Below are 9,776 nucleotides of genomic sequence, written 5' to 3'. Positions count from 1 at the left end.
GGACCTGCTCCTGATTGGAGGAGAGCAGCGTACTCGGCGTGTGGGTAGCAGAGTTGGGATTGGTGGAAGAGGACTATAAAGGAGGAGAGAGACAACATGCACCAGGAACATCTAAGAGGAACATCTATCTGAAGGAACACCTGTGCAGCCCCCGAGAGAGCTGGCCGGCAGTGTGCCGCTCCCCCGTGGAAGTGGGGAAAGTGGCAGGGGGAACCGCCCTTCCACGGAGGTGGAAGGGACAGTAGCCAACCCGGGAAGAACCAGCAGCAAACCCGGGGAGGGCCAAGCAGACAAAAGAACAGCGCAGGGTTCAGTGTCGCTCCTCCACGAAGAGGGGGAGCGACATAATGGTGCTGTGACTTGGATATGAAGCCTAGGCAGGGTTTAGTGTCGTTCCTCCATGAAGAGGGGAAGCGACATAAGCCCACTATGCTTTTCTCTCTCTTTTTTCACATTATCATTCTGACCTTAATATTCCGTGGTTGACTGGGTAGTGTTTGGTCTAGAGGCTAAGGTGCTGATTTGGGTGCCGATTTCCACATGGAAGAACTTGAGATCAATGCTCATCTCTAGCTCACGTTAGTGCATGCCTGGGAGGCAGCGATGACAGCTCAAGTAATCGGGTTCCTGCTATTCTCATGGGAGACCTGGGTTGAGTTCCTGGCTTATAGTTTTAACCCGGTCATTTGGGAAGAGAGCTAAGAGATAAGAGATCTCTTTGTCTCTCTGCCTCTTAATAACAATAAAATATATATTCAGCAGTTGCTGATTAAGCAGCATCAATAGAAAAACATAATCATTTAAAAATAATTTTTAAGGAATACTACTATAGTTGATACTAAAATTATCATCATGAAGTCTAGGATTGCCTTATCTCTTTGTCACCACGCTCCACTAAATACCACCAGCAAGCTCAAGTCACCTGCAAGTGCCTGGGCTCATTTTGACCTAACAGAGACTCAGTATTACACCACCCCTCTTCTGATACCTGGTTTTTCATAACATTTACCAGCGTTTTCTCACCTGAGGTTCTTCTTCTTCTTCTTTTTTTTCAGGTGAAGTTTCAATGGATATTAAGTCTAGGGTGGCGCCTTTCTCTTCCCAAAAAAATCTAGCTTCCAACGGTGCAGAGCTGGTGGAGCGTCCATCCGTAGCCCACTGCCCTGGCTCTGCCTGGGGGCTTCCTCTGCCTGCTCACATCACCAATGTTCCCACCACTGCTAGTATTTTGGGGGATTCTGGGCCAGCTGCTGCTCCCACTCGACTTCCACCAACTTGTAAAGCTCCATGGTGGCCTGAACATCTTCCACAGGGGAATGTCGGCTGTTCCCGACCTGTGTGTCCCAGTGCAGCAGCTTCTGGGTGAGCTGCCTCAGAGACATGGTGGCTTTCTCTGGGAAGTTGGCTTTCCAGTTGAGGCGGGCAGGGGATATGGGAGATGTCCCGGGTTAGGGCTGAAAGTCCTGGAGGGCTTTGAAGTCATTGGGGATGGCACACCTCACCACATCTTCCCAGTGGGTAGCTTCAAGATCTGCCTCTGAGCAGTCTTGAAGGGCATAGCTGTTTCTGGGTACCACAACACTACGATGCTGACAATGCTCCATGGAGACAAGGAACTGCCGGGCCCCTTGGGTCCTGTGCCCACCATCTCACAGTCAACTGCCACCATCTTCCTCTGCAACTTCCGGGAGAACTTGTTCTCTGAGTGAGCCTGCGTGGGCTCTGGGCGGCATTCTTCCGGGAGCCAGTGGGGCGGCTCTTAATCTTCGGAAAGGCACTCTGGAACTCCCTCCAGCGACAGCACAGGCCTTCTGGGGAGGGGCGGGGGGCAGCCAGGACACAGACACGCAGCTTTCTTCTCCAGGGACTGCTCTGACCCAGTGCTACAGGCCCCTGTCTCCTTTCTTGAGAGGGAAAGGGTATTCCCAGCGCCATCCACTGCAGGAGCCTCCCGTGTCTCCGGAGAGTCCGAGTGCAACTTAGGAGGAGCCTGGCGAAGGGGGCTGTTCTCTTCCTTCCAGAAAGCCTGTCCGTTCCAAGAGCCGCCGCTTCTTGACAAAACATCGGTGCTTGGTGTTTCCTTTGGAGGCCGTTCCGCAAAGCCCGGAGTCAGCAGCAATGCAGAAGCGAGGACAGCAGATGGTAGGAGCGGAGCTGGGAGGAGCGGCTCACGGGTGACAGGATGGGGCACTCCATCCCGGCTGACTCCCACTGCGGAGTTACGGATGAGGCTCTCCTAGACCGGCCCCACTGGGAACAGAAGCGCCCGGCGCGGGAGACCCAAAGGAGGCTCCTGGCTCCTGGTTTCGGACCAGTGCGGCTCCAGCCATTGCAGCCATTTGGGGAGTGAACCAGCGGGTGGAAGACCTCTCTCTCTTTCTGCCTCTCTGTATCTCTTCCTTTCGAATAAATAAATAAATCTTAAACTATTCAAAAAAATTTTGTTGAATTGATTTGAAAAGGGTTCTTAAATTATCTTTAAATGGCCTTCCTTCAGAATAAGTAATAAATACTACTCCAAAGCCCAAAGTATAGCAACCCACATATTGGAAGTCAAAACCTGGCTCCTGCCATCGGACCAGCGCGGTGCGCCGGCCGCCGTGGCCATTGGAGGGTGAACCAACGGCAAAGGAAGACCTTTCTCTCTGTCTCTCTCTCTCTCACTGTCCACTCTGCCTATCAAAAAAGTAAATAAATAAATAAAAATTTAAAAAAAATATATATATATAAACAGGGTATATTTAATTAAGACTACAGTTCTTTCTAGGTCATACGAAAGACGTGAGGTACAGTGGAGCCAGGATTGGCACAAGGGCAGGCAGACATGAATTTTACTCTCGCTCTGCCACTTAGTAGCTGTGTGAAGTGAGCAGTTTAATTAAATTCTGAATATCTTTCTTCATCTGTTACATAGGAAGACTGTAGCACTTCTTTTTTTTAAAGAAAAGATTTATTACTTATTTGAAAGTCAGAGTTACACAGAGAGAGAAGAGGCAGAGAGAGGGAGAGGTCTTCCATCTGCTGGTTCACTCCCCAATTCACAGCCAGGAGCCAGGAGCTTCTTCCAGGTCTTCCACATGGGTGCAGGGGCCCAAGGACTTGGGCCATCTTCTACTGCTTTCCCAGGCCATAGCAGAGAGTGGGGTCAGATGTGGAGCAGTGGGGATTGAACTGGTGCCCATATGGGATGCTGGCACTGCAGGTGGCCGCTTACCCACTATGCTGCAGCACTGGCTCCAGCACTACTAACTTTAAGATATTGTAACTGTAGTTTCTAAATACTGCATTTCAAGTGTCAGGCACAGAGGGTAGCACAAGACACTTCTCAGTAAAGGTAAGGGTGATAGTGACAGTGATGACAGCAATGATGGGGAGGACCACAGGCCACCTTCCTGGGGGAAAACATGGGGTGAGCGTTTTGTATTTGCTGAATAAATCTTCAAAAGAAAAGGAGGGAGAAAAGAAAAGGTAAGAGAACATCCTCAAAGAACTAAGACAGCTTTAGATTAAAAGAAGTAGGGGGCTGGCGCCGTGGCTCTCTTGGTTAATCCTCCGCCTGCAGTGTCGGCATCCCCTATGGGTGCCAGTTCTAGTCCCGCCTGCTCCTCTTCCAGTCCAGCTCTTTGCTATGGCCTGGGAAAGCAGTGGAGGATGACCCAAGTGCTTGGGTCCCTGCACCCGCATGGGAGACCAGGAGGAAGCTCCTGGCTCCTGGCTTCGGATCGGCGCAGCTCCAGCTGTTGCAGCCACTTGGGGAGTGAACCAGCAGAAGGAAGACCTTTCTCACTGTCTGTAACTCTACCTGTCCAATAAAAAAAGAAGTAGGAGAAAGTACAGCACTCTGCAAAGTTACTGCCTTGGGCCCCCTGGCATCATGAGGTGTTCCAGTAAGTTTCATCAAGGTGATGTTTCTTCTCTTGTCTTTTTTTTATTTTTACACATAGAGACAAAGAGCTTCCATGTACTATTCCACCTTCCAGATGCCCACAACAGCTGGGACTGGGCCAGGCTGAAACCAAGAGTCAGGACCTAATCTGGGTCTCCCACATGGGTAGCAGGGACACAAGGCCTTGAACCATCCCTGCTGCTTTTCAGGGTGCACATTAGCAGTGCTGGAACTCAAAGCCAGGTACTCCTTATGAAATATCTGCAACCCAAATGGCGTCTTCACCACTAGGCCAAACACTTGCCCTGATTTCTCTTATAGACCATATACAATTTTCAGCTTGGTCCACAGGCATGGCTCCTACTCCAGCAAAGAGAAATCTTAGTCCTGTCTTTGAAAAGACTCATTCTCAGGAATTTTGCAATGATTTAAATTAATCACATAAAACTATCATTATAATCTATCGTAGAAACTCAAGTCATGATAAGTGGATTCAATTATCACTGTATAGTAGAAAGAAATAAAGGGTAAGGAATCACAGCATTTGTAAGTATGTTAGATGATGTTTAAGAATAGCAAAGTCAGGATGTAGTTTATTTATAAGGTAAAGCACAAAAAAATCTGGGCATATTGTATCCTGACATTTTTCAGGCAAAAATTTGAAATGTCATCCAGTCCTAACCACAGAAGACAATCCTCGTGAGAATTTTGAAAAAGAGAAGTTGAGTAATATGTTGGAGTGAATGATAGGTTTTTAGCCTCCCACAACACCAAATCATGGAAAGATTTCAGAGGTTGAGTATATAAATAAAATATGAATTTCAAAGCTCATAGTTCCCTTTCTGCAAATACTCTATCTCTGTTTATGTGAAGAATTGGACATAAAAATATGAATTAAAATGAATCTAGCTCTCTGCTAATGCAAATGGAAAATGAGCAGAAGATTGCCTAAGTGCTTGGGCCCCTGCACTACGAGGGAGACCCAGATGAAGGTCGTGGCTCCTGACTTTGGAACAGCCCAGCTCCAACCATTGTGGACATTGTGGAGTGAACCAGCAGCTGGAAGATTTCTCTCTCTCTCTCTCTCTCTCTCTCTCTCTCTCTCTTTCTCTCTTCCTCTCTCTCTAACTCTGCCTTTCAAATAAAGAAATCCTAAATAAAAGAAAATAAAATAAATTTGACCCTCTTTTTCACAATTCAGATTTGTTTAATCCTCAAGTTACATATTGCCCAAGTCCTTGCTTGCTCTAACCTTCAGTTCTAAACCAAAAGTCTAAATCAGAGTTTTCATCTATGCTAAATTTACACGAATCAACAATTTGATGTCATTTCCAAAAAAACGTAAGCATCATCTTGAACTGTCTTAAGAGAAAGACAGTATTCCAGTAAGACAGGTGCTTTTGCAAAGGCCACATCTAAAATATTAATGAATTATATCTCTTAAGGAAGGTATAGATTCAGCGTCCATTTCTCCTGTTCTTGAGTTCAGAACCAGTAGAAAAGTAAAGACAAGTTAAGCTGTCAACTGTATTCTTGATAATCTATTTCGAGAAAGTGATATCAGATCTGAGGACCAAGAGCCCATTAGTACTCTGTGCCAGTCAACTACCACTTTTGTCCCCAGGCACCCAAAAGCTTATGCCAGTACCTAAGAGAGTTTGGAGCTGGCTCTAGGGAGGGGAAGGGGAAGTTTACAGTTTTCTGATAGACTTGTTCTACCCAATTAAGGCACCATGTTCTCCTCATAATTAGGTGACTGACTTCTCTACAGGGAGGAATGAGAGAGGAGTTGGACTAGAGGCCAAGAGTCTTATTCTAGGAGAGGTCCTTCTACACAGACAGGAACCCAGGGAAAAGGAGCTTCCCTCCCAAGAGCACTTAACCTGCACTCCCCATTAGACAAAATTGGTACACTGTAAGAACACAAGGCCATATAGCTCACCAAATGGTTGCAAGAGCAAGACTGCAGGGAATTAATACCTTCCTTCCAACAGCTGTATGGGTAATTCAGCTGGTCTGTATGGCTCATTGGCAGAGAGGCACGTTGTGTGTGCTCCCTCACCTTCCTTGCTTTCTGTTCAGTTAGGCAAGGCCATGTGACTAGTCCTGGCAAAGGAAATAGGAGCAATGCTGGCATGTGAGACTAAGGCAATGCCAATTCTGCTCTTGGTTCTAGTCTTTTCCTCAGTGGATCGGGAAGTCCCACTTTCTAGATGGTACAGCTATGCAGAGTGGGACCTTCATCAACCTAGGATCAACCTAGGTCCTGAATGAATGAGGAAGAGGGCAAAGTCACGCTGAACTGAAGATACTGCTTAGGGTGCCTGCATCCCACGTTGGAGTGCCCGGGTTTGAATCCAGCTGAAAGCTCAGCTTCTAGTTCCAGCGTCTTGCTAATGTGCAATTGGGAAGCAGCTCAAGTAGCTATGTCCCTGCCACTGACAGGAGACCCAGATTGGGCTCCCAGCTCCAGACTTTTACATAGCCTGGCCCCAACTGTTGTGGGCAGTTGGGAAATGAACAAATAGATGGGAGATATTTTCTCTCTCCCTCTTCTCTCTCTCTCTCTCTCACCATCCCTCCCAAATAAATAAATAAAATTTTTTAAAGAAAAGTGCAAAGTCAGACCATGAAAACCAGTAAGAGAAGGAAGCTGTTCACAGAGTGTAGACTCAATTCTGAGATCAGGAACATTTTCCATCCCCCAAACAGGAGGCTTATAAAATATCTACTTGGCAAGATTTCAGAGTTGCTGCATACTGATGAGTGCTTGTACCGCTCATTCTTCACCACTTCAAGTGAACATTGTGTTTGATAGACACATTGACTATTCTCTCTCTCTCTTTAGTTCCTAAGTGTCTGGAGCAGGAGTAGGCACATTCAGAGCTGATATAGACACTAGTGTGGAATCACTCAGAAATCCCAAAATTGAAACTCAAAACCATGGTTTGATGTGACGTTAAGTTGCCCCTTGTGGAGTGAACCCTATGTTTGGAAAACCGAGAGCAAAGTCTTGTTAGCGACCAGGAGAGAGGACTGTGGCAGCAATACGGTTGCCCAACAAATGTGGTTAAACAGGGCTGTGTGACTAATTCTGCCCATGGACACTTCTGCTATGGGCAGCAGTGACTTCAGTTATCTTTGTGTGACCAGAATGAGACTGAGAGAACCTTGGGTTAGCTGTCTGGGTAACAAGGCTGACAGCCTATCGCTGGGTCACTATGTGCGGAACAAGTTTCCTGGAGAGTTGCATGGATGTTACAGACTTCTCATAGGAAACAAATGAGTAAGTTAAACCACTGAGGTTTGGGGTTGCTTCTCATTATAGCACAACCTAATATATCCTGTTTTATATAGAACTACAAGGAGCGAACTTTGAAGTTCCTTGGAGTTCAATCCAGATCCTGTTTTTCTTCTCGCTCTGAGTTCCTCCTAGGGGAATTTGTATATTCCTGTGGTCTTAAAGATGACCATTGTACCAAACTTTGCCCCCAAAATGCTAGATTATACCTAATGCCCTCCCATAATCAGCTATGTCCATTTCATTCTTTAAAGGGCCACAGTTTGAATGATTGATTTAAAAGGAAACATCTGCATGTTGATTTCACCTGACTTTCCACCTCCATCCCAGCCCCCTTTTTCAAGCATCCCACATGGAAGATCCAACCACACACCTCTATTTGCATATTCTCAAGCATAGGCCCTCCAACTTAACATTTCCTAGACTGAAATTACTATTTTCTCACCTTTCCCAATCTGCTTCTTCTCCAGTGAGCCATAGACTACAGACCCACTTGCTGAAGTTGGAAACACAGTATTATCTCCGACAGCTGCCTCTCCCTTGTCACCACATCCAATCCATTATCAAGACCTGTCAACTCTACCTGTGAAATATTCACATATAAACTCTCTTCTTATCACTACTGCCACCACCTGATCCAAGTCACCTCTCTCTTGGACTCCTGTAATAGCTTCTTATCTGCTCTGTGCTCTTGCTTCTACTCTCTCCACAGCAATGAGAATACTCCTTAGAACCTAAGTTACATCATGTCCCTTTCTAGCTTACAGATACTCAGTAATTCTAAGAACTCAATCCTCAATCTTCACATCTGGTCTATGAGGTCCACATGATACTTTCCTGTGCACCTCCCAGGTTTTAATTCCCATATCTCACATCTCCCTGATCCATTCATTCTGTCCTTAGTCCCCCAGAAACATTCTTTTTTGCTCTGATTCCTTCGTACTTGCTGATCTTTCTAGCCAGCAGACTGCTGGAGGTTCATCAAAGTCCACATTCTCCTCCCCCACCTATATGTACTGTTGGACTATATTTCCCAGACTCCTTTGCAGCTATTGTGGCTGAGGAATGTAATCACAGGCATGTGACATGAGCAGGAGTAATCTATCCCTCTCCCAGGCCTGGCCAGTGAAACATCCCCTCCATGCTTCACCACACTCTTTCCTCTCTTCCGCTGGGAGCAATAGAGATGACCACTGATGCAGTCCTGGTGGGCACATGCAGAAGATGGTAGATTCTTCAAGAAGGATGGGATGGGAGACGCAGTGGGAGATGGGATGGGTTGTGGATGGGAGGGAGTTTATGGGGGGAAAAACCACTATAATATAAGGTTGTATTTTTGAAATTTATATTTATTAAAAAATTTTTTCTGAAAGAAAAAAGAGATGGTAGATTCAGGATGTGTCCCCAACTGTGTGGTAAAAAGGCACCTTATCTATCTTCTTCCCAGTACAGGTCCCTGGACCAAGAAATATACTATGTTCTAAGCTAACATATAACAGTCTTTTTTTTAAAGTTCATGGAAAAATAGAATTAAAAGACAAGCTTATTTTGGTACAAAAAAATGGAAATCCATGCATAATTTTATCATAATATTTATTTTCCATGAACTTTTGGAAGATCCTTTGACTATCTGAAGATTCACTGCTACAACATTTAGCACTATCCTAACAAAAATGTGTACCTGCGACATTGAGCAATCATACTACCACCAGCATACACACACACACACGCACATGCACACACACACTCAGTCACTCTGCAGGCTCCCATCTACTCATATTTTAAGTCTGGGCTTATGTGCATAAAAGGCCTCACTCCTGTACCCAGTGGAATTTAATTTTGTCTATTATTCTTACTCTCCACACTCTATTCTTTCCCATTGATTTACTCACCAGAATGCATTAATTACGTATTAATTTTTCTGTGTGTTTAAAGTTTGTATCCACAGCTAGCCCATAAGATCCATGGAATCCGAACCTTTTGTCCAGCATGATAATATACACAATGCCAACACCTTGCTTGGCATATAGCAGTCCACACATTTTAAAATGCAGATGAACAAATAAGAAGTCACTATTAAGGGAATATATTTTTTTCATTATAAGAACTCAGCTCTAAACCAAAAACAATGAAGAATCAAAATACACACCAGGAAGATTTTTTGTAACCTTTATTCATTCAGAATGCAATTTTGAGTCAATCTACAACCAAAAGAAAATGCTAAATTCTTAGGTAGTGTTAACAGGCTGAATGATATAATAGTGCCCCTATGTGTACAAGCAAGAAGTCGGTCTCTATTCCTTTCATAAAATCTCTTGGTAAACATGTATGTATTTTTCCATCAAAAATGCATTAACAAGGTCATGCTTATGTAGCTAGTCAGCACAATAGACAAATAATAATTTCTGTTGAGCTACTGAAGTCTTGCGATAGGGTGCTCACAACTCCAAGCAACGTCCATTGATCTTTTCAATGGCATTCATTATGTGACAGGCTCACCAGTTACATTAAAATAAGTCTACTAATTTTAAAAGCTAAAATTACTCAAAAAGTCCTGTATTGTAAATAACACCTGGAATACTGCATTTG

General features: G+C 44.9%; 1 pseudogene; it reads right to left on the bottom strand.

The window, feature by feature from the left end:
• Positions 1-1,062: 1,062 nt before the first annotated feature.
• On the bottom strand, positions 1,063-9,670 carry LOC127486013 (interferon-stimulated 20 kDa exonuclease-like 2 pseudogene; annotated as a pseudogene).
• Positions 9,671-9,776: the final 106 nt, after the last annotated feature.

This window comes from Oryctolagus cuniculus, chromosome 8 (genome assembly GCF_964237555.1).
Source record: "Oryctolagus cuniculus chromosome 8, mOryCun1.1, whole genome shotgun sequence".
NCBI classification, from domain to species: domain Eukaryota; kingdom Metazoa; phylum Chordata; class Mammalia; order Lagomorpha; family Leporidae; genus Oryctolagus; species Oryctolagus cuniculus.
Note: the sequence above shows the minus strand (reverse complement) of the source record. Positions and strands in the feature narration are given on the sequence as shown.